This window comes from Balaenoptera borealis (assembly GCF_965194805.1).
Source record: "Balaenoptera borealis genome assembly, chromosome: X".
NCBI classification, from domain to species: domain Eukaryota; kingdom Metazoa; phylum Chordata; class Mammalia; order Artiodactyla; family Balaenopteridae; genus Balaenoptera; species Balaenoptera borealis.
The window spans coordinates 124,785,332-124,812,690 of record NC_138881.1 but is presented as its reverse complement, the minus strand read 5'-3'; the positions used below and the strand labels follow the sequence as shown (position 1 = coordinate 124,812,690).

General features: G+C 49.0%; 1 long non-coding RNA gene across 1 annotated transcript; it reads right to left on the bottom strand.

Moving 5' to 3' along the window:
• Positions 1 to 3,440: 3,440 nt before the first annotated feature.
• LOC309620135 lies at positions 3,441 to 10,795 on the bottom strand. The gene is made up of 2 exons (XR_014239439.1): positions 10,081 to 10,795; positions 3,441 to 8,170 (listed from the first exon to the last, which is right to left on the bottom strand). It is a non-coding gene; the product is annotated as an uncharacterized lncRNA (long non-coding RNA).
• Positions 10,796 to 27,359: the final 16,564 nt, after the last annotated feature.

Genomic DNA, 27,359 nt, shown 5'->3' with positions numbered 1-27,359 from the left:
GGGGTCACCAAGAACATATACAGACCTGATACTTTGTCCTGATGACAAACACTCATGTAGAATTAGGCCTCTTCCCTTCCCCTTCCTGAATGTTCCCAAGATGCTATTTTCCCGCATTCATCTGGGCTCCTTTGGAGGTATTTAAAAGATATTTTATCAAGGATAAAAAGGGTATTTTAAAAATAGATAAAGGTTTAAATTTCATAAGGACCTACTGTATAGCACAGGGAACTCTACTCAGTATTCTGTAATGGCCTATATGGGAAAAGAATCTAAAAAAGAGTGGATATATGTATTTGTATAACAGATCCACTTTGCTGTACACCCGAAACTAACATAATATTGTAAATCAATTATACCCTAGTAAAAATTTTTTTAAAAAAGGTTTAAATTTCAAGTCTATATAAAGATAAGGCCTAGGATTTGTTTTTTTAATTTATTTAATTTATTTATGGCTGCGTTGGGTCTTTGTTGCGGTGTGTGGGCTTCTCATTGCGGTGGCTTCTCTTGTTGCAGAGCACGGGCTCTAGGCACGCGGGCTTCAGTAATTGTGGCTCACGGGCTCTAGAGCAGTGGCTCAGTAGTTGTGGCTTCGTAGCTCTGCGGCATGTGGGATCTTCCCGGACCAGGGCTACGAACCTGTGTCCCCTGCACTGGCAGGCGGATTCTTAACCACTGTGCCACCAGGGAAGACCCAGGCCTAGGATTTTTAAAAAGGGTTGTAGACTTCTGCTTCTGGCCAAGATGGAGTAACAGGGAATGAATTTACCCTCCTTCCTGAAACAATCAATAGACAAAATATTTTTTTAAAAAGCCAGTACTTTGCAAGATGCTGGACATCAGGGAATGAAAGAGAGGGATGGGAAACAAATGAGGTGAGTGCTACAGTGCCCCAATTTGTTGCCTAGAGAGAGATTCCAGGCTGTAGAACAGGGAGGGAAAACCCAGGCAAGGAACTCAGTGTTTTCCCTTAGTTGAGGAAACAGAGTGGGGAATCCAGGAAGTCCAAGGAAGTTTAATTTCACAGGACAGAGTGCTAGAGAGCTGAACATAGAAAGTGCTCCAGAAATCTGCTGTATTGAAAGTATTCAGTAGAGTATTCATTGGTGCATGCATGTGAGGGAACTACCTGAGGCCTAGAAAAGGAACATCCAGAGCAATTACAAGAAAACAGTGCCTGGCACTTACGCAACTATGGGGATTATACCTGCTCCCACCTGCCAGTCTGAAAAATCTCAGATTTACAGGGCATTGGGTAGAGCATACAAGTGGTTTGTATTTCAGTATTGGGGGATAATTAGCCCTAGGCTGATAACTGCTACAGTCCTGCCTAACAAGTCATAAAAGCAAACCTGAACAGTTCAAACTATTTTCAACTGAACTGTATCCCATAAGAAAGTTCAAGAATATTTATAGGAATACAAAAATATCTGGCACCTAATAAGGTAAAATGCACAGTGTTTGGCATCCAGTAGAAAATTACCAAGCATGCAGAAAAGCAGGAAAATATGACCCATAATAAGGAAATAAATCAATTGGAACCAGTCCAGAATTGAAACAGGTGTTAGAATTAGTAGAACACTAAAGCAGTCATTATAACAGTATTCCATTATGTTCAAAAGTTAAGTAGAAACATGTGAGATATACAAAGACCCAAATTAATTGCTTCTAGAGATGAGAACAATAATATCTGAGACGAAAAATACAGTAGATGAGAATAATGGAAGATTGGACATTGTAGGATAAAAGATTAGTGAATTTGAAGACACAGTAATAGAAACCATCCAAATGAAACAAAGAAAAGAGTACATAAAAAAGAACAAAGCATTACTGAGCTGTGGGACAATTTGGAAGGCTTAATATATGTGTAATTGGAGTCCCTGAAGAACAGTAAGGGGCAGAAAATACATTTGAAGACATAATGGATAAAATTTTCCCATATTTGATGAACATTATAAACACATAGATTCAAGAATTTCAATGAACCCCAAGCACAAGAAACATGAAGGAACTATACCAAGGCATGTTAAAATCAAATTGCTCAAAAGTAGTGGTAATTATAAAAAGCTTAAAAGCAACCAGAGGAAAAAGAAATATTATGTACAGAGAAACAAAGATACAGATCAAAGCAGATTTCTTGTCAGAAACAATACAAATAAGGAGATGGTGGATCAACATCTTCAAAGTACTGGATCAAAAAACAAACAAAAAAACACATTGATCTCATAGTCTATACTCAGTGAAAATATCTTTCAAAAATGAAGGTGAAATAAAGACTTTTTCAGGCAAACTGAAGCTAAAAGAATTCATCAGCAGGAGACCTGCACTATAAGAAATTTTAATGGAAGTCATTCAGACAGAAGAAAAGTATACCAGATGGAAATATGGATTTATACAAAGGAAAGGAGAGCACTGGAAATGGTAACAACTTGGGTAAATATATAAGATTTTTCTTATTATTTATATTTTTAAAAAGATAAATGCCTATTTAAACAAAAATAATAACAATTGAGTGTAGGGTTTACAACATAAGTAAATTATTTAATAGTACAAAAGACAGGAGGGGATAAATGGAAGTATACTGTAAAGACATTCTTATATTATATATGAAATGGTATACTATTATCTAATATTACTTAAAGGCAGATTGTGATAAGTTAATGGTGTATACTGTAAATCCTAAATTGACCACTAAAATAACAAAACAAAGAGTAATAGCTAAAAAATCACAGGATCTAGGAAATATTCAGTTAATCCCAAAGAAGATTTAAAAATAGAGGAAAGGGTACACACATAATATATGGGACAAATAGTAGGCAAATAGCACGATAGTAGACTTAAATCTAATAATACCAATAATCATATTAAGTATAAATAATCTAAACACCACATTAAATTAAAAAGGCAGAGATCATCAGATAGGATTAAAAAAACAATACCTGACTGTATACTCCCTGCAAGAAATGCATTTCAAATATAATGACACAAGTAGATTAAAAATAAAAGGATGAAAAACATGATGCCAACACTAATCAAAAGAAATCTGGGGTTTCCCTGGTGGCGCAATGGTTGAGAATCTGCCTGCCAATGCAGGGGACACGGGTTTGAGCCCTGGTCTGGGAAGATCTCACATGCCGCGGAGCGACTAGGCCCGTGAGCCACAGTTGCTGAGCCTGCGCGTCTGGAGCCTGTGCTCTGCAACAAGAGAGGCCACGATAGTGAGAGGCCCGCACACCGTGATGAAGAGTGGCCCCCGCTTGCCGCAACTAGAGAAAGCCCTCGCACAGAAACAAAGACCCAACACAGCCATAAATAAATAAATAAATAAAATTAAAAAAAAAAAAGAAATCTGGAGTGGGAATATTAATATCAAGTAGATTTCAGAATAAAGAATGTTATCAGAAATAAAGAAGGTCATTCCATAATGATAAAGGGGTCGATTCACCAAGAATATGAGTTTATAAACGTAATAAGAGAGCTTCACATTACACGAGGCAAAAACTGACACAACATAAGAATTAATAGACAGATACATAATTAAAATTGGAGATTTCAATGCTCTTCTCTCAATAATTGATAGAACAAGTATACAAAAAAATCATTAAAGATATAGATCTGAACAACACTATAAACAAAATTGATCTATTTGACATTTATAGAATATCTCACCCATTCAGAGAAGAATACACATTCTTTTTAAATCTACATAGAACATTTACCAAGATAGACAACATTTGGGGCTATAAAACAAGTTCCAATAGAATTAAAAGGATTCAAGCCATATCAGGTATGTTCTCTGACCACAGTGGAGTTAAATTAAAAATCCATAGCAGAAAGATCTCTGGAAAATTCCCAGTTACTTGGAACTTAAATAATATAGTCCTCAATAATCCACACATGAAACAGGAAATAAAGGAAATTAGAAAGTATTTTGAATTGAATAAAAATGAAAAGACAACGTATAAAAATTTGGTGGATGTGCTGCTAAAGTAGTACTTAGGGGAAATTTTATAGGACTAAATGCTTATACTAGAAAAGAAGAAACATCTCAAATCAATGACCTCAGCTTCTATCTTAAGGAATGAGAAAAAGGAAGCAGGTTAAACTCAAAGTGAGTGCAATAAAGGAAATAATAAAGACCAGAGCAGAAATCAATGGAATAGAAAATAAAAACAATAAAGAGTCATTGCAACCAATCTTATAAATAAGATTGATAAACATTTAGCCACACTGATCAGGGAAAAAACAGATAAGACACAGATTACTAATATCAGAAATTGAGAGGTGACATCACTACAGATTCTACAGATATTAAAAGGATAAGATAATATCATAAACAACTTTATGACAATACATTTGGTGACTTAGATGAAATGGACCCATTTATTAAAAGACATAAACTACTAAAGCTGACTCTTGGAGAAATAGAAAACTGAATAGCTCTATATCTATTAAAGAAACTGAATTTTTAGTTAAAAACTTTCCCACACAGAAAACTCCAGGACCAGATGGCCTCACTGGTGAATTCCATCAAACATTTAAGGATTGAATAAAAGTAACCCTACAAAAAAACACTCCTAGAAAATGAAAGCAGAGGGAATGCTTTCCAAGACATTCTATGAGGCCAACATTATCCTGATACCAAAGCCAGAATATAACATTCTATAAGAAAAGAAAATTACAGACCAATATGCCTCATAAATGTAAATGCAAAAATTCTGAACAAAAGTTTACCAAATCAAATCCAACAATACATAAAATGGATAATACATCATGACCAAGCAGGATTTATCTCAAGAATTCAAGGTTGGTCTAAAGTTTTAAAACCAATCAATTTATTTTACCATATTAACAAATTAAAAAAAGGAAAATTGCATTATCATTGCAATGGATGTCAAAAAAGCGTTTGACAAAATCTAACACGTATTGATAAAAATTCTCAACAAACTTTGAATAGAATGGAACTTCAACCTGATGATGGGCAGCTACAAAAAGCCTTCAGCTAACTTAAAACTTAATGGTAAAGAAACAAAAACAAAAAAAACGAAAGCTTTCTCCCTAAAATTGGGAACTCTGAAAGAATGCCCACTCTCACCACTTCCACCCAATATTGTACTGAAGGTTCCAGCTAGGGCAATCAAAAAAGAAAGAAAAAAAAGAAAGCAAGACAGGAAGGGGGGGGAGGGCAATAGAGATTGGACAGGAAGAATTAAAACTGGCTACATTCACAACCAATATGACTGTCTATTCACAACCAATGATTTGTCTATGTAGAAAATCTGATGGAATCTACAGAAAAGCTAGTAAAACCAATAAGTGAGTTTAGCAAGGTTATAGGATACAAGATCAATATACAAAATTCAGTTTTATTCCTATTTATTACCAATGAACAATCTGAAATTGAAATTAAAAATTACTCTAAAAAACAGCATAAGAGATATGAAATACTTGGGGATAAACCTGTGAAAATATGTGAGAGACCTCCACAGTAAAAACTATGAAATACTACGAAGAGAAAATAAAAAGACCAAATAAACAGAGACATATACCGTGTTTATGGGGCAGAAGGTTTACTATGTTAAAATGTCAATTCTCCCCAAATTGATTTATAGATTTAATTCAATACCAATCAAAATTCTAGGAGGTGTTTACATAGAAATTAACAAACTGATTCTAAAATTCATATGGAAATGCAAAGGACCTAGCATAGCTAAGTCAACTCTGAAAAAAGAAAGGGAGAGTTGGAAAACGTACACTACTTGATTATAAACACTTATTATAAAGCTATAATAATCAAGACAGAGTGGTGTTGGTGTTAAGAAAGACAAATAGATCGATGGAACAGAATAGAGTTTAGAAATAGACTCACACATATGTGGAAAACTGATTTTTGACAAAGGAGTAAAAGCAATTCAGTGGAGAAATCATAGTCTTTTCAATAAATTTTGCTGGAATGATTAGATATACATGTGCAAAAAATGAATTTTGATCCATATTACATGACATATAAAAAATCAACTCAAAATGTGTCATAAACCTAAATATAAAGCCTAAAACTGTAAAACTTCTAGAAGGAAACATTGGAGAAAACCTTTGCAACCTTGGTTAAGTAAAGATTTCTTAGCCACCAAAAGCACAATCTATAAAGGAAAAAAGTTGATAAATTGGACTTCATCCACAATTTTAAATATCTACTATTCAAAAGATAGTGTTAAGAGAATGAAGACAGAAGACCATGAGAAGAAATTTGTAAATCATACATCCTGTAAGAGACTTATAACTAGTGTATGTAAAGAACTCTTACAACTCACCAATAAAAAGACAACACAATTTTTAAAAGGATGAAAGATTTGAATAGTCCTTTCCCCAAAGAGGATATACAAATGACCAATAAGCACAGGAAAGATGCTCAACATCATTAGCCATCAGGGAAATGCAAATCAAAACCACAATGAGATACCACTTTATAGCCACTACAATGGCTACAATCAAAATGATGGACAATGACAAGCATTGGCAAGAATGTGGAGAAATTGGAACCCTCGTACATTGCTGGTGGGAATGTAAAATCAGTCTGACAGTTCCTCGAAAGGTTAAATGTCACCATATGACCTAGCAATTCCACTCCTAGGCATATGCCCAAGAGAAATGAAAACATATGTTCACACAAAAACTTGTACGTGAATGTCCACAGCAGCATTATTCATAATAACCAAAAGATGGAAACAACCCAGATGTTCATGAACTGATATATGCATAAACAAAATGTGGGATAGCCATACACTGCAATATTATCCAGCCATAAAAAGGAATGAAGTACTGGTACATACTACAACATAGATGAACCCTGAAAACATCAAGCTAAGTGAAAGAAGCCAGTCACAAAAGCCCACACATCGGGACTTCCCTGGTGGCGCGGTGGTTAGGAGTCAGCCTGCCAATGCCGGGGACACGGGTTCGAGCCCTGGTCCGGGAAGATCCCACATGCCACGGAGCAACTAAGCCCGAGTGTCACAACTACTGAGCCTGCGCTCTAGAGCCCGCCAGCCACAACTACTGAAGCCTGCGTGCCTAGAGCCCATGCTCCACAACAAGAGAAGCCACTGCAATGAGAAGCCCGCGCACCACAACGAAGAGTAGCCCCGGCTCACCTCAACTAGAGAAAGCCCACGTGCAGCAACGAAGACCCAATGCAGCAACGAAGACCCAACGCAGCCAAAAATAAATAATAAAAAATAAAAGCCCACACATTGTATGATTCCACTTACATTAAATGTCCAGAATAAGGCATATCCATAGAGACAGAAAGTGGATTAGTGGTTACCAGGGGCGGGGTGGTAGTGGAAATAGAAATAGGGAGTGACTGCTTAATTGGTATGGAGTTTCTTTTTGGAGTGATGAAAATATGTGGAATTAGATAGTGGTGATGGTTGCACAACTTCGTGAATATACTAAAGTCACTGAACCGTATACTTTTAAAGGGTGAGTTTTATGGTATGTGAATTATGTCTCATTAAAGCCATTATTTAAAAAAGAAAAAAAGATTCTGAGTTATTTCCATTTTTGTTTAGCCCTTTGTATCATTTATTTTTTATTACATAGAATCTCTGGACAATGGGAAGTGGGAGGGAAGAAGGACAGTACAAACCCACACTTACTTACTGTGCGGAGTGACCTTATGGAGTTAAGATGTAGTGTTTCACTTATTTGTTTTTAATCTCTAAAAGAGACCTTTTATTAAAACAAGGAGGCTGAGGCAGGCCTTATTGGAATGGGTTCAGAAAAGTCATAGTAATATGTCTGAGCGCTGTGGAAGATGCGAATGCATTGGCAATACATGGGTTCAGCTCCCACTACACTCACACTGGTTGGATAGTGTGAACTGTGTGCCCAGGTGAAAGCAGCTTTGGCCCTTGGCTGGGGAAGGAACAAGGGGAACAGGATGGGGTTTGGAGCCATATTTCCCCTGCTTTTGCTCAGCTTGTCCATCATCCAATGAAAACATCCAAGTCTATCAGAAAACCTGAGAGGTTGTTCAGTACAGGGGGCGGTGGCCAACCTGCAGAGAGGAGAGTGAGTACTGGACTTTGGTTCGAGTTCCAGCTCTGCCACTTCCCAGCTGGGTGACCTTGGGGAATTCACACAGCCCCTCCAACCTCGTTTTTCTCATCTGCAAAATAGGAATAATGACGTTTGCAAGGTTGTCTGTGTATTGCCCCAGAAGATGTATGTGAAAGTGCTTGACAATGCTTGTTGATTGCATTTGTGTCTGAAACTCCTGGTAGAGTCATTACTGTAACGTCCCAAAATAGCCAGTTTAAATGTGTATAAACCATCCATATTCCTCCACATACCACACATGCAAGAATAGGATGTAAATACTGTCATGTACACTATTTACAACAGTAAGAATGTATGGACCATGCTCTGTGTAACGGGCTCTTCTCACAAATTTAAGCCCTGCAACAACTATGAGGTAGGCCCTGTTGGTTTCCCCTCATGTAGATAAATAAATTGAGATTCAGAGGTTAGACGATGTAACTTGCCAAGCTACAAAGTAATGGGGACAATAGAAATTGCCAGGTACTGTTGACCTTTGAACAACATGGGTTTGAACTGCGCAGGTCCACTGATAATGCGGATATGTTTCAATAGTAAATACTACAGTACATACGATCTGTGGTTGGTTGAATCAGCAGATGTGCAACCACAGATACAGAGAAACCATGGATATGGAGGGCTGACTATAAGTTATATGTAAATTTTCAACTGCAGGGAGGGCCCCCCTAACCCCCACATTGTTCAAAGGTCAACTGTATTTGAATAGGAGGCAGAAGAGAACAGTGGTTAAATGTGTGGCCTGTCTGAAACTAGCCCCACCACTCACTAGCTGTGTGACCCTGAGCACACCTGTCATTTGTAAAAGGGGATAACAATAGTATCCACCTCATTAACCTTAGTGGGTGTTATAAGGATGAAATGGGTTAATATACTTATGATACAGAGAATAGTATCCGGCACAGAGAGTTAGCTATGATCAATAATCCATGATAAAAGACTTTAATCATTAATGAAACATCAATCTAAAAATGTTAGGGTGCTGATAATTAATATAATCTGCCTAATGGGACTTCTGTGTTTGTTCACTGTTTAGCAGTTGCTTAATATTGGGAGTTCTTTTGGCTGCTGATATGTTTTATGACAACTTTCCAGGCCACCAAAAATGGCTTCATCCTCAGAACACAGGTTAGTCATCCCCATCTAGGGGAGAATGCCCTTCACGCCACCTCTGTGGAACCTGGAGCGCAGGGAGCGAGAAGAGCCTGTATAATGTGACATGCCAAATGCATGAAAAACTCAGGCTGGAAACCGGATCTTCATTAATTTAAGCCCATTTGAAAGCCAGGTCTAGGATTCGGAAGGACTTGAAGACTGTGGGACGGCAGTGAGCAGCTTCTAGGAATTGGTGAAGACTGTCAAGACATTTATTCAAGAAAGGTACATGATGTTTGCCTTGGTTCTTTGGTGACCTGCTGACAGGAAAACCTCTACGTGGTACTTCTGACAATGTTTTCAGATAAAGACAGAGATACTAAATATCTAGCTGTCAGAGAAAAGAGGGGGCAGTAAATCCCTCATGGCACATGTTCATGGAAGAGCTAGGTGGTTTATCAATACTGTAATGGTACAGATGCCCCATGGCCTGCTGGGGTCTGGGTAGTGTGAATAGAGTGGTGCTTATGTCTGGGCAGTGGGAGGGCTCTGTCCTAGGACCCACTTTCCAAAGGGGCTGAGGGGCATAGGGGTGGCATCCCCCCTCTGGGGTGGCCACTGCCCATCAAGTGGTCTGGGCCAAGGAGATGAGAAGCTGCTGTTTGTCTTCCCTCACCCAGAAATTCTCCGTCAATACACAGCTCCGTCAGTCCTTTTCTTTTCCTGCCTTCAGCTCCTCAGCTTTGACCTGGGCCCTGTCTCCTCCTCAAGTTGGCTGGCTGGGTACCAGGGAGTCAGCGGGGGATGTTCCTGGATCCTGAGCATGGGATGAGGATGGTCCCTGTGCTAAGGCTCCTCTGAGCTCACCTCCCACTCAATCTGCCAGAAGGCCAGCGTCTTCTTGGTGTGACGGGGGAGCATTCAAGCAGTAAAAGGATTCTAAGTCCACAGAGGTTAGCACTTCCTAGGCCTCTTTCCTAGAGACTGGGCTCCATCTTCTAGCACGGCGCCCCTGCCTGCTCTAGGAAAGGACCAGGAGAAGAAAAGGGCCCAGTCTCAGAGTCAGGGCATTGGGTTCCTGCCCTGGTACCACCAACTCAGGTGGACCCTGGGGGAGTCTGAGCCTGCCACTCCCCGGGGCTCAGCTGCGCATCTGCAGAGCAAGAGGGAGAAGGAAAGAGCCTCACCAATCCTAGAAAGTGATGGCAGTCATGGAACCTGTCACTGACAGGCACAGGTGGTTGAATGAGACCTGGGCTCTGGGCTGTGTCTCGACTCCCTGCCTGGCCGTGCCATGCTCCACTTCCTCTAAGGACCCTTCCAGCTGGAAACCCTGAAGACTCCACCGGGCAGCTACTGCCTGCTTGCTGTCTGCGGGGTCCTGCCTCCAGCTGCCCCGGACAGGGTCGCTGCTTAGATGGGGTCTATTCCTCAGACACAACCGCCCAGGGCTACCTTAAAGCTGTCCTGGAAGTAGGCAGTCTGGGGAATCGGGGTGGCTTACACGGAACTCTCCAGGCTTCACTCTGACTGGGGCTGGAGCTGATCAGGGCGTTGCAGAGGACGGCCCCCTCCCTTCTCCCTGGAGACTCACACCCTCTTCAGACTGGCTGCCACAGTCCTCCTCTCAGCGGCCTGTGCTACTCCCAGCCCTCCCCCGACCCTGCTCCTCTACTCTGTCTCCTCCTCCTCGCCCACCCCCCGCCTCACTCAGCTGCCCACTCCCCCTGGCACACTTGGCAAACCTTTGAGGCTCTGCGCATCCCAGGGGGCAGAGGCCCTGAGCGGGGGACTTGGGTCCCGGCGCTGAGCTGAGCCCACAGCTGCCTGAGCACATGTTGCCGCAGAGGGCGGCCTGGCGGGGTGGAGCCCGAGCTGTCGGGACCGGGCCTCCTGAGCGAGCCGGGACCGCAGGCAGGGCAGTCGGCCGGAAGCAGCCCGGATCCACAGGGAGCCCCACTCCACAAGACCGCGTCTCTGTAAAGCAAACCTCCGTGCGGCGATGAGGGTTGCGTCTACCTGATACGAGGTTCTGCCAGGGGACGCAGCCTGCGTCTGCATGGAGCTGGGCCCTCTAAGGGGATGCAGATGGTGTCCACGCAGGAGGAGACTCCCCAAGAAAAGGAGGGCTGTATCCCCAAAGCACAGGACTCTATAAGATGCGGTCTGTATCTGCACAGGGCCCAGATTGGCCAGAAGACACAGATGGAAGCAATGGAGAATGAACGGCGCTCACCCTGGAGACACAGGCGGAGCCAACACCAGGGACTGCGGCTCTTCCGGGCGATGCAGAGAACTGATGGCTGGTCCATCTGTGGACAAGGCAGCGCACGGCGTCGGAGGTTGTGTCACCCGTGGATGCGGCTGCCCTGGGCGCACGGCTCTGCCTGTTGGTGCCGGCGGCTGGGTCAGCGCTGTGCAAAGCCTCAGTGGAGAGACGTGCGTGCAAGGCGAGCCTCGGCGGCTGGGGTGGCACAGCCACGAAGGAGGTGGCTCTATCCTCGGGCACAAACTGTGTCTCCAACTCAAGCTACATCTGTACAGGACAAGACTGCACAAGAAGATGTGGGCTGTGCGGCCAGCTGCTCTGCCAGCGGACAGAAGCTGTGTCTATATGAGCCCAGAGCTCTGGGTGGAGACACAGGCTGGGTCTGTGCAGAGCCAGACCTCGGCTGCCCAGGACAAGGTGGGGCGGCCCCAGAGGAGGCTGCATCTGCCCAAGACGAGACTCTCTGTCCCGGATGAAGTTGCATCCGTCCTGAATACGGTTATGTCTGCAGAGAATGAGGCTCTGTCTACTCAGAATGAGGTTGCGACGGCAGAGAACCAGCCGGTGTCTACGCAGAACCGTGCAGATTCCACAGAAAACAAGGCTTCTCAAGGAACTGCAACCTGCACCGGCACAGCCAAGCCCCTGCCTGCATAAACGCACGGGGCCGTCTCGTGGAGACGTGGCCCACATTGAGAGGGTGCACGGCCCTGCTGAGCACTGCCACCTAGATCTGCACCTAATCACAGCCAGTATGTGGCTGATCCAGGGCTGCTGGAGGATCTGCAGCCTGTGTCTACACGGAGTGTGCGTGGCTCCAGGCTGGATCAGCAGGGAGCAAGGCTTTGCAACCTGTCATGGATGAACCTGGGCTCTATCTGCCAGTGTGACCTGTCTCTACAGCCAGCACATGGATGAACTCAGAACTAGCCAGTGCAAGGGAAAGTCGGTTGCACTGATCTCAACTGGGGACCTTTGTGGACACTTGTCCTGCGTCCACACCACGGGCAGCTCCTCGAGGAACTGCAGCTCAAGTGAGGGAAGCAGAGACAGCTGCTGCAGAGGGCCGCTGGCTGCGTCCACCTGACCCAAGCGTGCTGCTCTCCCGGAGGTGCAGCCTGGGTTGGCAGAGCAGAGCGGGTGTGCCAGGGGGCGCTGGCTAATTCTCACTGAACCAGGGCACCAGCTGGAGGCTCAGCCCAGGTCTACACTGAGCCTGGCTCGGCAAGGAGCTGAATGCCGGCTCAGGGCGGCCTCTCCCACGGAGTGCAGGCCGCCTCTTAATGGAGCGGAGGGCCACGTGCAGGACCAGCCCGCCTCCGTGCCCAGCACAGCGCTGCTAAGAAACATCGCCTGGATCAGGGCTGCCGAACGAGCCTCTGTGTGGGGCCGCTGGCAGAGCCTCACCAGAGCTGAGCTCCAAGCCCAGGCCGGGATGCACCGACACACAGCGCAGCCGGCGTCCTCCGTCCCGGTTCCTCCCACCCCCGGCACCAGGCAGCTGGAAGCAGCCTTCCCAGGGCTGGATCCAGCCCTCCCAGTCAGCGTTTGCTTCTCTACCACTGCCTGCAGGATTCTCCCCCCGCACCATTTCATCGCATCCCCCCACTCTCTCTGAGCGTCCCTGAGGCCGCTGTGCAGGTCCTCTCTCCTGGGTTCCAGAAGCCTGGTGTCCCCGGATTTGGACAGACTCCCATACCACGTACCAAGGTACAGACTGATTCCCTCATGCAAATCCTTCCGCAGGTCTTAATCTGTAAAAAGCCTTCCTAATAAATCTGCAAAACCACCAGCGCCTGATTCTGTTTCTCTCTGGTTGGGAGATTCGGGATTCATAGACCCTGGGCAGCATTTGGACAGGGGTTGGCGGGGTTGGCAATGAGCGTTCCCAGCAGAAGAGGCTTCATGAAGAAAGGCCCGGGGGTAGGAAAGCATGGACTATTTGAGGAAACAGCAAGTCAGGCATATTTCCTGGAATGTGATTGGCTGCTGTCTCTTGGGATCCCTCAGCACTTTGCAGAGCTCTCCGTCAGCACTTGTCGCAGGGGACCCCACGGCAATCTCCTCCTCTGCTGCCCCACCCTCAGAGGTCGAGCTCCTCACAGGGCTGCCTCACCCTCTTCCCTTTTCCTCTCCCTCCACGCTCCCCAGCAATCCCAGAAAGCCCCAGGCTTCTGGTCACTCGCTCCAGCAGCACTGGCCAACAGAGCTTTCTGGCCAACACACTAGCCCCGAGTCACACGTGGCTGTTGAGCTACTGGATCTATGGCTCATGTGAGCGAGGACCTGAATTCTAAATCATAATGAATCTTTTTTCTTTTCTATTTTAAAGTTGTGGTAAATATATATATATATAATTTGCCATTTTAGCCGTTGTTTGTGTACATTTCAATGATATTAATTACATTCACAGTGTTGGGCAACCGTCACCGCTACCTATTCCCAAAGCTTTTTCATCATCCCACACAGAAACTCTGTTTTCAGTTTTTTACAATTAAAATTAGTTTAAATTTAAATAGTCCCATGTGGCTAGTAGCCACCATATTGGACAGGACAAATCTAGAAGCCAACGAGCTCCAAATCGACATCTCCTGCTTAGACCTCCCCTCTGCCCGGAGCCCCAGTCCTGGATACCCAACTGCGTAATGGGCACCTCCAACTCAACAAACTTTCCCAAATTGGATTCATCATCTCCACCCTCACCTCCCAATACTGCTCCTTCTGGGCTCCCTGTTTTACAAAATGGCACCACCAGCCACCCCAAGGCCTGCGTCAGAAACCCATGAGTCATCTCAGGGTCATCCCATATCTCCCATTTACTTCGCTTCCACAGCCAATTATTTCTGAGCTCCACAGATTCTGCTTCCTTAAAGTATCTCATCTGAGCCCCATCTCCTCCTTCCCTATTGCCACTCGTCAGGGCTGGCTCCCCCCTCCCATCCCTTCACCGCCATACCCCCGGCCGCCCCCCTCCCCGAGCCCCTGCTGCCGGAGGCTGGCCGAGCTCCCAGCCCCTGCCCCTCAGCACTTCCCAAGTGTGGGGAGACCAGAGAGATGCTCTCTGTGAGGACCAAGACCTCGGCAAGCTTGGGAAAATCAGAACAAGGATGAGGAGAAGGCTACCCAGGCTTGTGGGGCAGCCCCCCAGGCTAGCCAAGAGGCGTGGGAGCAGACTTCCTACGTGGGACCCCACAGATTGGAACTTGAACCCTGGCTCTGCCTCTGAACAGCTGCCTCCGTTTCTCACCTGCAGGACGAGGACGATTCTCTTCCATCCTCACTGTGCTGTGAGGCTGGACGAAAGCAACGCAGGGGAAGGGGTCTGCCGCATCCTAGGTAACAGGTCAGCCTCCCTAGGGGACAGAGGTTACTGGTCCCAGCTCACAGGGGTGGGGAGTGCCGTGGCAGCACCTTGGAGATTATTCCAAGAGGTGACAGACTTGTCAACTGGAGTTCAGAGAGGGGTAAATGCCCTCCAGGAAAAGTGGCCAAATGAGGTCACGTACAACTCCATTTCCAGAAATGCCTCACCAAGCCCCCGGGGGTTTCCTGGGGGATGTCAGCTTGGCTGATGGGCAAGCCCTCCCAGCAGGGAGGTTTCTGTCTCTGGGCCTTTGTCACTCTTAATCCTGGCGAGTTTAACGGGGGAAATGTGTGTCTGCTGACTGCGCTGCCTGCTGGTCCCTGGGTGAGCCCCACACACTGGGGCCTGAGGGGTGCTTCCTTCTCCCAGAGCCTAGAGGTCATGAAGTCATTAAAAAGGAGTGAAGCTTTTACTTGGAAAGAAATAAAGAAACTCCGAATTTGAGAAAGTGAGTTATCAGCACCAAATGTCTAGCTTAACCTTCTGGTAGCAAAGACAGTTTTTTTGTTTTTTTTCCTGTAGGTTCATTCTGCAGGCAGGCAGCGCCCAGAGCATCACCCCTGCTCCTTTAGTGAAAATGCAGCTATTCCCCAGACCGAGACTGGCACCCTGGGACCGGCCTCCCCTTCGGTGATCTCCGGACAGGATACACAAGAGGCCCCCTGAGGGTGGTAACAGGCCCTCTTCACAGTAGCCAGGCTACAAGGACCTCTGTTTCAAAGACCTTCCTGGGCTAAGGTGAGCAGGGCTTAGAAGCCGTGCCTTTGGCCCAGGCTCCTGCTTTGCTCTTAGCCCCCGAGGCCACAGGCTAGGACTCTCTCCTAGAGAAGGCCTGGGGCCTGGCCAGGTATTTCTGGAAATGGAGTTGTGTGTGGCCTCACTTGGTCACTTCCCTAGGCAGTGTGCAGCCAGTGGGCAGGGTACAGATAGCTGATGAACAAGCCCTAAAGATGGGCTCCCAGCTTGGCCTGGCTGTGGGACCTTAGGCGTTTCTTGGCCTCCCTTATTTTATGGCTGGGGAAACTGAAGCTTTGAGGACAGAGGCAACTTGCCAAGGGTCTGCACCCCACAGCACGGGCTGCATTTGCCACCCTGAACGGGGGTCCCTTCCTCAACGGCCAAGGAGGGCTGTCTTCCAAGCCAGTATCTAATTCCCACAGGAAAACCTAATCTCGACATAACTCCACACACGCCGTACAGCTTGAGCCTCTGTCCCCTACGGGTGCGGCCGTCCTGCGCCCTGGCTGGGGATGGGGACACACACACACACACACACACACACACACACACACACACACGCTCTTAAGCTGAATACCTAATCCTGCACAAAATGCTGGATCTTTCCAACCACCCGCCCGTTCCTCCTTTGGCCCACAGAGCTCCCCTGTGACTTCCACAGAAATCTTCGCTGCCATAAAAATAGACTCCTCAGGCATTTGGATGCAGAGCTCTCACTCTCCTTCTAAATTGAGGAACTCATTCTAATATAGTGTTAGCTGCACAGTCGTGAAAAGAGAACGCAAGGGAGGGAGTGGAGCAGGGGACAGGAGGCCTGGCTCCTTTGCCAACCGTGACTTCTAGGCCTGGGCCTTGGGGCCTTGGGCCTGGCAACTGGGACGCTACTCACCTGACCGGTCAAAAGATACTCGCGGTGCAACCTTCCTGCCCTGTTGCTGGGAATGGAAACTGGTGCAGCCACTATGGAGAACAGTATGGAGGTTCCTCAAAAAACTAAAACTAGGGGTTTCCCTGGTGGCGCAGTGGTTGAGAATCCGCCTGCCAGTGTGGGGGACGCGGGTTTGAGCCCTGGTCCGGGAGGATCCCACATGCCGCAGAGCAGCTGGGCCCGTGAGCCACAACTACTGAGCCTGCGCGTCTGGAGTCCGTGAACTGCAGCTGCTGGGCCTGCGTGTCACAACTGCTGGGGCCCGCGCACCTGGAGCCCATGCTCCGCAACAGGAGAGGCCACCGCGGTGAGAGGCCAGCGCGGCCCCGGTGAAGACCCAATGCAGCCAAAAATAAATAAATAAATTTATAAAAAACCCAAAAAACTAAAAAACTAAAAATAGAGTTGCCATATGAGCCAGCAATCCCACTCCTGGGCGTATATCCAGAGAAAAGCATAATTCGAAAAGATACACACACCCCAACATTCATAGCAGCACTATTCACAATAGCCAAGACGTGGAAGCAACCTGAATTTGTTGTCAACCTTTGACAGAGGAATGGATAAAGAAGCTGCAGTACATATACACAATGGAATACTACTCAGCCATAAAAAAGAACGAAACAATGCCACTTGCAGCAACATGGATGGACCTAGAGATTATCATACTGAGTGAAGTAAGTCAGACAGAGAAAGACAAATACCATATGATATCACTTATACGTGGAATCTAAAATATGACATAAATGAACTTATCCATGCAACAGAGAGACTCATAGACATAGAGAACAGATTTGTGGTTGCTGAGAGGGAGAGGGGTGGGGGAGGGATGGATTGGGAGTTTGGGGTTAGCAAACTATCATATATAGCATGGATAAACAACAAGGCCCTACTGTATAGCACAGGGAACTATATTCAATATCCTGTGATAAACCACAATGGAAAAGTATATAAAAAAAGAATGTGTATATGTATAACTGAATCACTTTGCTGTACAGCAGAAATTAACACAACCTTGTAAATCAACTATACTTCAATTAAAAAAAAAAGATACTCCCAGATGAGGACATGCCCTTTGGAAACATGGCTCTAGACATAGACCATCAAAAGTTTGGAAACCATCAAACCTAATCATCCCCTCAACTTTTATATTACAAACGTGCCTACTGAGGCTGAGAGAATCAGGTCAGGTCAACACACATTTTTCTGACTCTCTCCAGAGACTGACAGCCCCAACTGAGGGCTCCTTCCCCAACAGAAACATGAAGGCATCACCATACCAGCCCCTTAGGCTTTCCTGACGAGTCAAGCAGTGGCCTCTACCTGGAGCTTTCTGCAGGCAGACCTGGGGTGAGCAACCCAAGCCTATGGGACTCGTTCCAGGGTCAAGTTGCTCTATTTGACACCCCCCCCCGCTTCCTGGTAATCATATCCATGAAGCTGATGGGAGTTAGTTCTCCCAGACCATGTGCTCGTTTCAAAGACCATCCAGGGCTCTGGGGCACGCTTGGGCAAAGCAGAACCTCGGCGAAGTTAAGGCTGGGAGTGTCACGGCCAAAGGTCCCAGCTAACATCAGGTTTGGGGCAAATCAGGCAGATTGTACCCAGCAGGCAGAGACCAGACTGCACCCCTCAGGCCCACCAGCCTGGCAGGAACAGGAAAGCATTGGCAACTCTGCTTGCCCTCACCCTAAGGCATCTCGAGCCACGTTGTGGGGACTGATACCTCTCTTGTCTCAAAGTGCTGGAGAAGATGAGCTAGGTTAGCGGTTTCTTCTTCCTTCAGTGTCAGTTCACTGCGATTGGTGGATTCCAATCATAGATGCCCATCTGGAAAGGGAGGGGATTCGGGGGAGACAGGAAGCAGGAGAAAGAAGCGCATCATTCCGCTGGATGCCAGTCAGGGCGGTGCCTGTGATCTGCCCGCAAGGTGTGGCTGCAGAGCCCCCAGAGCTGCCCATCCTCCTGCCTGCCCGGGGCCCCGCAGGCCTTCTGTGGATGGGCCCTCTCCCTGTTTGCCCCCATGCTTCAGCTCAGAAAATGTGTGTGTATTTGGCGGGGTGGGGAGGGGTGGGGACAGGCACAGAAACTGGCTTGGAGCAGCCAAAGGCCTTCCACGTGAAGACACAGGGAGTCGATTGCATCTGAGTGATTTTAGGGGCCCCTCGCCGGCTGATGGAAGCCACAGCCAGGGAGGCCTGTTTCTCATCACACATCTCAGAGAGGAGAGAATGTCTCATCATAGGGGAGGGTTCAAGCGAGGACTAAACCACCGTGTGCCAGGGAATGCCTCCCAGGGGTAGGAGGCCGAAGGCCAGGTGCTTGGGGGCCCCTCCCTGGGATGGTGAGAACGCGCAGCTCCCGGGCCAGAGCCAGTCCCCTGGCCAGTCACCATTTTGCAGCTCTGCAGCCCCCAGCATGAGCCTGGGTTGCCATGGATTTCTGCAAGCCGTCTTCCCCAGGGCTCCCTATGGGCGTGGTGGCTCTACCTGATCCAGTCCAGAGAGGGGGTGGCGGGTTCCATCCCAGGTCCCCGGGGAAGGTGGTCTAGGCCTACCTTATGACGTGTAATAAGAACTGGACCAGGCTCCAAAGGGCTCCACAAGCCTGGGGCAGTCTTGATGTTCCTAGCCACAGTGGAGGCTTGGGACACCAAGGCCTTGCAGTTGTCAGATTGGTCTGGAATCTATGCCCCACTGGGGACGTGTTGATGACAACATGGATGGACCTAGGGATATTCATACTGAGTAAAGTAAGTCTGCCGTTGTGGAAAGGCAGTTTCTTGCTTGCTTTCTCACTTTCTTTTCAGTTCACACATTTTGGCTTCAGTATTCCCTTCACAAAGAACTTCTGTCCTTAGCAGCCATAAGATAAACTTCTTCTTTCTTCCTCTCTTGCCAGCCTGTGCCATCAAGGGTTCCAATATGCCTCAGTGGCCAGCCTGAACCTGGCACGAGATGCCTTTTTCTCTGACCTCCTCCTCCTTGACTTTGAGTTCATGTATGGCTCAGGGAGGCTGAATAATGACCCCCCCCCCAAGATGTCCCCATCCTAATCCCCAGAATCTGTGAATACGTTACCTTACATGCCAAAGGTAATTTGCAGATGTGATAAGTTAAGGATCTTAAAAGATGGAGAGTGATCCTGGATGATCTGGGTGGGCTCAGTGGAATCACAGGGGTCCCTAAAAGAGGAAAGAGGGGGGCAGAAGAGTCAGAGAAGGAGATGTGATAATGGAAGCAGAGGTCAGAATGATGCCTCGCTGGCTTTCAGACTGGAGGACGGGGCCACAAGCCAATGAATGCAGTGGCCTCTGGAAGCTGGAAAGGGCCAGGAAATGATATTCGCCTAGGGCCGCTAGCCTGGGCACCATCCTGCCCACACCTTGATTTTGGCCCAGTGCAACTCATTTAGGACTTCTGACCTCTGAGACCATAAGATAATAAATGAGTGTTGTTTTTAAGCCACTAAACGTGCACTAATTTGCTACAGCAGCAGTAGGAAACGGATACAGTGGCTAACGGTGTTCAAACGCCGACCAGACACACAGCCAGCAGCTGTCACTGGTTGAAACTAATGTGCTATAGTGGACAGGGTAGGCAGGCAACCCCGAGTTCAAATCCCAACTCCTCTGCTTCCTGGGAGTGGGGCCTTGGGTAAAGTCACTTCACTTCTCGAGCCTCAGTTTTCTCATCTGTAAAATGGCAAAATAAAATCACAATTTGCAAGTGTGTAGTTGAGTTAATAGCATTGTACCAACACCGATTACCTGCTTTTGATAACTGTACCAAGGTAACATAAGATCTTACCACTAGGGCAGCTGGGCAAAGGGTATGTGTGAACTCTCTGTACTGCTTTTGCAACTTCTCTAAAATAATGTCCAATTTGAATATATTTACCAATTTGAATTAAAATTATTTTAAAAACTTTAAAATCACAATCCTTAGGGATATTGTCAGGGTGGTAGTTAAGTTCTTAGTAGAATGAACAAACAGTACCAGCTGCGACTAATGCCTGCCGTTGCTGTTAGATGACAGGCTGCCTTCAGAATCATTACAGAAAAAGCACTTTCTTCATGGGTGAACCCATCAAAAATACCATATAAGCAGGGAAGAAAGGATATAGTACTGTATGAGATCCTTGCCAGGTCTGGGTTGGAACTGAACTAGTTGGTGTCAGACACAGCTCAGGTGAAGAGAGCTGGGTGCTCATGGGGCATTTCGTTCTGGGGCAGCCTTTCTGCCACCGGTCTGGCCTGGGGTAGGACAGTCATCACCCCACTAGAGCAGCGCAGCCCTTGCTCCCAACCACTTGGCCCTCGCAGGATGCATCTTGGCCAGAGGTGATCCCGCAGGTTTCTTTGAACATTCTTTGTCCACAGACTCTTGTTGGCCTTTTCTTTCTTAACATAAGCAGTTTATCATGCAGCTCCCAGGACCTGGAGGGATATTTGCTCTTTCACCAAGATTCTTTGCTTTTAAAAGCCCCATTGTGCATTCAGGGCCCTTAAACTAGGAACAGACTGCCTCAGTCTAGACGTGCACCTCCCAATCTAGGAAGAACTCCGCGGACCGGAAGGCATTCGGCAGCCTCCCAGGCAGCTCGAGCCCTGTCGACCAGGCCCTCAGGTAGCAGGGGTTCCCAGTGTTCAGAAAGCACAGGCCTAAGGCAGGCCTCCCTGTCCCCTTCATTCAGACTGAGAGAGGAATGCCCAGAGGAGGGCCGGGGCCCAGGTCCCCAGTGGGGCTGACAAGGTCCCGCCCGAGCTGGCCCTGCCCTGTCACCCCACCAGGGCTCGCTTCCAGGCCCTCTAACCTTACTGTTCTCCACCCTCCCGGGCACATTTGGCCGTCACCAATCCCCTGTCCCATCCTTCCAAACACAGGCACACGTGGCCTTTCCATCTGGCAACATGCCACCCCTCCCGGGCATCCTCCAGAGTCACCTGCCTCAGGCCGAGTGAGCTGGCCCTGCTCGGGGGACTCCTGTCCCCTCCCGGCACTCAGCACACTGGACTAAGATTGTTTGAAGACCTGCCTCCCCATAGGTGGTGGGTTCCTCGAGAACACAGCCCAAGCCTCCGCCCCCAGCTCCTGGCACAGGAAATGGTGGTGAAGTGGACGAGGGAGCGAGCGAGTGTGTGTGCGGGGTTCGGGGGGCTGAGGGAGCGTGGAGCCCCGGCCACTGCAGAAGCCCGATTCAGGAGTTCTCTCCAGGGCCACCTTTCATTTGTCGCATTCATAGGCAAGGATTCAGGAGTGAAATGAGACAGATTTCTATCCATGGCATGACTAATGCAGGGGCTTTTTTACTGTCGATTACAAAAATAGCCCAAATGTGTGGAGGCCCCCTAGGGATGGATGACATCATGCTAGCCTCTGTGAAGTCGGCTGCTTTTGGGGGGGAAGTTACATTGTTATTAGCTATTTTGACTATGTGGAGGAAAGGGTCCTTGGTGAAAGGCCAGCCTGCATCTTCCCACCGGCCCAGGTCCCAGAGGCTGCAGGTCCCACTGGCAAGGAGCAAGCACCAGATCCTCTGCCATCCGTCCCAGTCCTGGGGCCTCTGAGGGCAGTAGGGGGGCCTCTGGCTCCCAGGCCCTATGCCATGGCCCTGCTGGTACCAATGGGGCTCCCCATCCATCTACTCTCGGGGCAGAAGGGAAGAAGCTCTCCTTGGGGGCCTTCTGAGCAGCCTGACGCTCAAGCATCTTCACAAATGCATCTCCGAGCCCCTCTGCAAGCTGCTGCAGAGACAGGGAGGGAAGGACCGTCTCAGAGAGCCTCGCCGAATGCCGGCTCCAGCTCCACTGCAGTCAGTAGGCACAGGGCGAGGCCTCTGCTTTAAAAGAAACTTGGTTGTGATAGGGGACGTGAGGCTGCTCTATTTTCCTCCCTCAACAAAGGGCTTAAAATGCACCTGCTCTGCCACTTCCAATAGACCTGGCTGGCTTGAACTTCTTTTCCCAGATAAATCAATCCCCGGCAATCATCCCCCGTGAGGTGAACGGGAGGCAGCAGACTAAACAATCTTTGCGGGAGAGACAGGAAAGCGAGCCTGCTGCCCTGGGACTGCCAGCGGCAGGCACTCAGTGGGACCAAGGAGCTTGGCCCTGAGCTGAAGCCCCGGTCCCCAGTGTGGTGGTTTCTGGTGCCCAAAGGACAGCCCTGGTGCTGTGTCCTGCTATCCCACCTTTCAGTGTGTCTGCCCTGCTCACCTCCCAACTTTCTGGGCTTCCTTGTGTCTCCAAGGATGAGGCGGGAGAGAAGCCCCAGGAGAAAACGCCTGCGGCATGACGTCTCCCCCGCCCCCGGCCAGTAGAATGGGACATCAGGTGGGAGCCGGGAGCCTGGACCCAGAGCAGTGGGACCTGACTTCCAGACTCAACCCCTGCACCTACAGGCAGAGTGACCCCGGACAAACCTGATGATTTTTCTGGCCTCTTCTTCCCTGCTGTCAAATGGAGATGCAGCTCCTGGTCAGACCACCCCGTGGCTGCCCCCAGAAGAGCTGTTGCCCAGGGCCCTCCTAGGTTCTTGTTGGCTGGTGTTCTGGTCCCGGCAGAGACTGGCTGCTCCATCAGTCCCATTTTACAGAGAAGGAAACTGAGGCCAGGAGTAGGATGGGATTGGCCTGAGCTGCCCCCAGCCGGGAACCGACTTCCTCTCATCTCTCTCTCTTTTTTAAAATGAAGCTTTTAATTTTGATTTAATAGTAGATTCACATGCTGTTGTAAGACATAATACAGAGACAGCGTGCACCCTTTACCCCCAGTGAGAGAGATCTCATTTTTGAAAGTGAGTCTGAGCTGGGGGTGGGGTACATATGTGCGCTAGTACAAGGGACAAGGGAACAAGGAAGATAGAAAAGGCTATTTATTGTTCACTCAAAGCCAGGTCTGATATGCTTGATCCCAAGCTGAAACTGCAAAAAGAATCCTTCTCTTTTTGCAGCATCCAAAGCAATGGAGAAAGTGAATTCTGAGTAACCCGTGTTGCCCATTTGCCCATTTGGCTCCTCCCAGGCCTTCTCCTGTGCCCACTGCCCTGCATTTGAAGAATGGGGGCTCGCTGGACAGCCCAGCAGCCCCCTGTATCGGAGACCTCCCCGCAGCCCCCAAGCAGGCAGCCGGAGATGTCCACACGGCTGCAACGTGGGCCTCGGGAATCACCAGCTTTCTGCGGAAACCTCGCTTCTGTCCTAGACCCCCGCCCTCTCCCAAGCGCCTGCAGACACCCGCGATTTCCACCACCTGTCATTTATCAGGAGGACGGGCTCTCGACTGTCAGGCCTCAATGGTCAAGTCTCATCTTCATTTCCTCTCAGATTCCTAAATACCAGCAAGGGATTTGAGTTCATCTTGACAGACAACAGCACTTAAGAAACATTTTTAGCTAAAAAAAACAAAGAAAAGCTGTGACCCTCTTCCTTGGGGTGGACAAACGGAGTCCCTTTGATAGCCTCTTGAGTACTGATGATTTTTTTAATATAAATTTATTTTATTTTTATTTATTTTTGGCTTTGGTCTTTGCTTTCTCTAGTTGCAGCGAGTGGGGGCTACTCTTCATTGTGCGGGCTTCTCATTGCGGAGGCTTCTCTTGTTGCAGAACACGGGCTCTAGGCACATGGGCTTCAGCAGTTGTGGCTCGCGGGCTCTAGAGCGCTGGCTCAGTAGTTGTGGCGCACGGGCTTAGCTGCTCCGCGGCATGTGGGATCTTCCCGGACCAGGGCTCGAACCCGTGTCCCCTGCATTGGCAGGCGGATTCTTAACCACTGAGCCACCAGGGAAGCCCTGATGATATTTTGATTTGCTTTTCAGAGTCGTGGGCAGTTGCTTCCACCCAACTTTTGTATAAACCACTGTCAAGAGCAAGCCCCCCAAAGGGGTTCTAACGAGTTGACCTAGTTGGTGTAAATGATCCTCTAGTAAAGCTTTTTACTCGCTAGCTACAGGGAAAGCTGAACGTGAGCTCCAGGGCAAAGCAAGATGGGCAAGAAAACCCGAGCGCTGGAGAGGGTGGAGGTGAGGTGCTGTCACTCCCACACTCCCAGGTGGTGCCAGAGAGAGAGCCCAGTAACCGGGGCAGGACAGATGGGGAGCACGCAGATGGGCCTCTGGAGCGGGAGCCCAGCTCCGCTCGCTCCCCTGGCCGCCACAGGCCAGGACGGTGCTGTCCGGTGGAACGTTCTGCGCTCATGGAAATGTTCTAGATCTGTGCTGTGCCATATGGTAGGCACCAGCCACATGTGCCTCTGGAGCCCTCAGAATGAGGCTGGTGCAACGGAGGAACTGGATTTTTAATTATATTTAATTTGAATTTAAGTCAGAAACAGGCACCCTACCTATAGTGTGGCTACCGTCGCGCGAGAGCAGACGTAAAGTCTACACGAGCCCAGAACAGACCCCTAGGAATTTTCCCATCCCTGCCCTCACCCCGTGCCTACTCAGCCCCCCGCAGTGGGTGCTTCCTTTCTGTAAACGTTGCTCTTTCTTGCCAAAGATTTGGTCAGGCCCTAAACACAGCTCCCTTCTCATAGGCTGAGCAAAAGACACAGCCCAGCCTTGCCGAGCTGCCCTTTCTGGGCACCGGGAGCCCCACGAGCGTGGGGCACACCCATGACTGCTGGGGGGTCCCGCCCTGGGGTCCGAGGGCATGGCTTTCCTCTGAGGTTCGGTCTTTGGTGACCTTAAGTTACAATCCATATGGCCTCTCCCAGCGTGGCCTGGGGAGCTTTGCTCATCACCCCCAAACCAGCCAAGGTGGACTCCTAGCTCCCACCAGGGCACCCGACTTTGGCCTGGACGGTGCCAAGCCTGGGCTGGGTGCTGGAGGAATGAGTGACAGAAAGAGAGGCCAGGAACGCTGGCATCCAAGGACTCCGATCCAGTGCAGTGGGGGAGAAGGGAAAAAAGGAGGGGGAACAGTGGTCCCAGAGGGAGGCTTGGAGGTGGGCCCTAGCGAGCGAAAGTGGTACCGAGTGCAAGGGAGAGGGGTCAGAGTCAGACGGGTCTGAGTACGAATCTCAGCTCGGCCCTGTGTTAGCCGGGGGTGTGCAGCTTACCTTTCTGTGCCTCGGCTTCCTCATCTGCAGAACAAGTATAATAACTGTCCCCATGTTTTAGGGCTGACACGGGGAACTGGCCAAATAAAAAGTTACATGTAAAGCACTTAATCCATACCTGGATATACGAGGCCCTCACTACGAAGCAGAGTTTCTTCTAAGCATAAGGGAAGGGTAGGCTGCGTCAGACCTGGGAAGAGGGCAGTTTGGGCCAGGGCCGTTCAGAGACAAGTTGAGGCCGCCACTAGTGGGTCTCAAGCAGGCCAGGGGAGCAGGTCATGCCGGGCCCGCAGGCTGGACCCAGATCGCAGTGGGCTTCGGAAGCTGCACCTGGCTTTGGACTACAGCCTCCAGGGTGCGGGGGTCACGGAACCCTCTGAGCAAGGAAGTAACAAGGGGCGAGTTGGGCTGGAACAATACAGACAGTGGAAAATCACGAAGAGGTTTGAATGGCTCATTTTGCGGGGCCGCTGGGGGAGAAGCCCTGGGAATTCAGAGCCCTGCAGGACTCCCAGGCAAGAGGAGCCCAGCGGAGCCCGCCTTGGAGGCTGCGTGACCGGCGGAGGAGGACGCTGGCACAGCCGAGCCACTGTTGGCAGAAAGGGGGCACCAGGGAGCTGCCTGCCCCTTCCGAGCACCGAACGGAAGGGCCTGAGCTCTCCGACTCCAGGCTTCCTCTCGCACCTGAGCTGGGCTGCTGCCCGGGGCGAACTGAATGAACACTCTCTGCAGCCCTAGCTCCTCTGGACACTCCAGAGAACCCGCCTCGGGAGGAGATAGCTCTAGGGCCGCGTTCCTCGGAGGCACAGGGATGGCCAAGGCGGAGGCGGGATCCCAGCAGAAGGGGCCCTGGCGCTGGAGGGGGACTCGGGGGGAGCGGCGGCCGGGGCCCAGTGTCGGGCAGGCAGGGAAGCAGGGAGCAAGTTGAAGAACTGGGTTCCAGGCCGGGTGTTTGCCCCCCTTCCTGCCGCATCTCCCATCAGAGGCTCTCTGCCATTGCTTAGCACCCAAACCTCTGCCTCCTGGGTACCGACTTCCTGAGTGGCAGGCTGCTGGTCTGCCCCACGGCCTCACGACTGGGAGCCCCGTCGGGCACTGTGCTCAGTGCCCCGTGCAAGTGACGGAGGAGGGTTTGAGAGCCTGGGCCCCGGCACAGGGAGCAGCCTGTTGGTGGAGCTGAAGAGGCCTCAGCATAAGTGGGAGGCTCTAGAAAATACTGAGGACGAATCCGAAGGGCCTTTCACCTCATTCCCTTCCCTGAAAAGGCCAATTTTTAAAAAATGAGCGCCCCTCCCAGGCGCTCCCATTGAGAAGCTCAGACAGGCCCTTGTGGGGAATTGCCCCCCGCTGCACACTCCCGCGTGACGGGAGGGCATTCGCCGGCCAGCACCGGCCCCCTGGAGCTAGCCCACAGGAGCTGGTATCCTCAAGAGGCCGACATGGCATAAGCTCTTATTCTCTGGTAGCAACACATGCTTTTATGGGCTGAGAGAGCCAAGACTTTTGATAGGTCGCTGGGGAATGGGCCTCACACACATCTAGAATGTTCTGGTTGGTGCCAAGCTATTTTTTGATTTTTGTCTCATGATCAAATCACGCAGCCAAAAATACAAACAGCGTTCCAACTTCTAACATGAGTATCACTTTACCCTGGTAACAAATATGATCATTTAAGAAGTAGGATAAAGAACACATTCGTGTATCTGGTTTTTGCCTATTCCACGAGACACACAAAGATGAGAGCTTGTCAGAGAGGGCGGAGACCTAAGGGGCCTTGAGGCCGA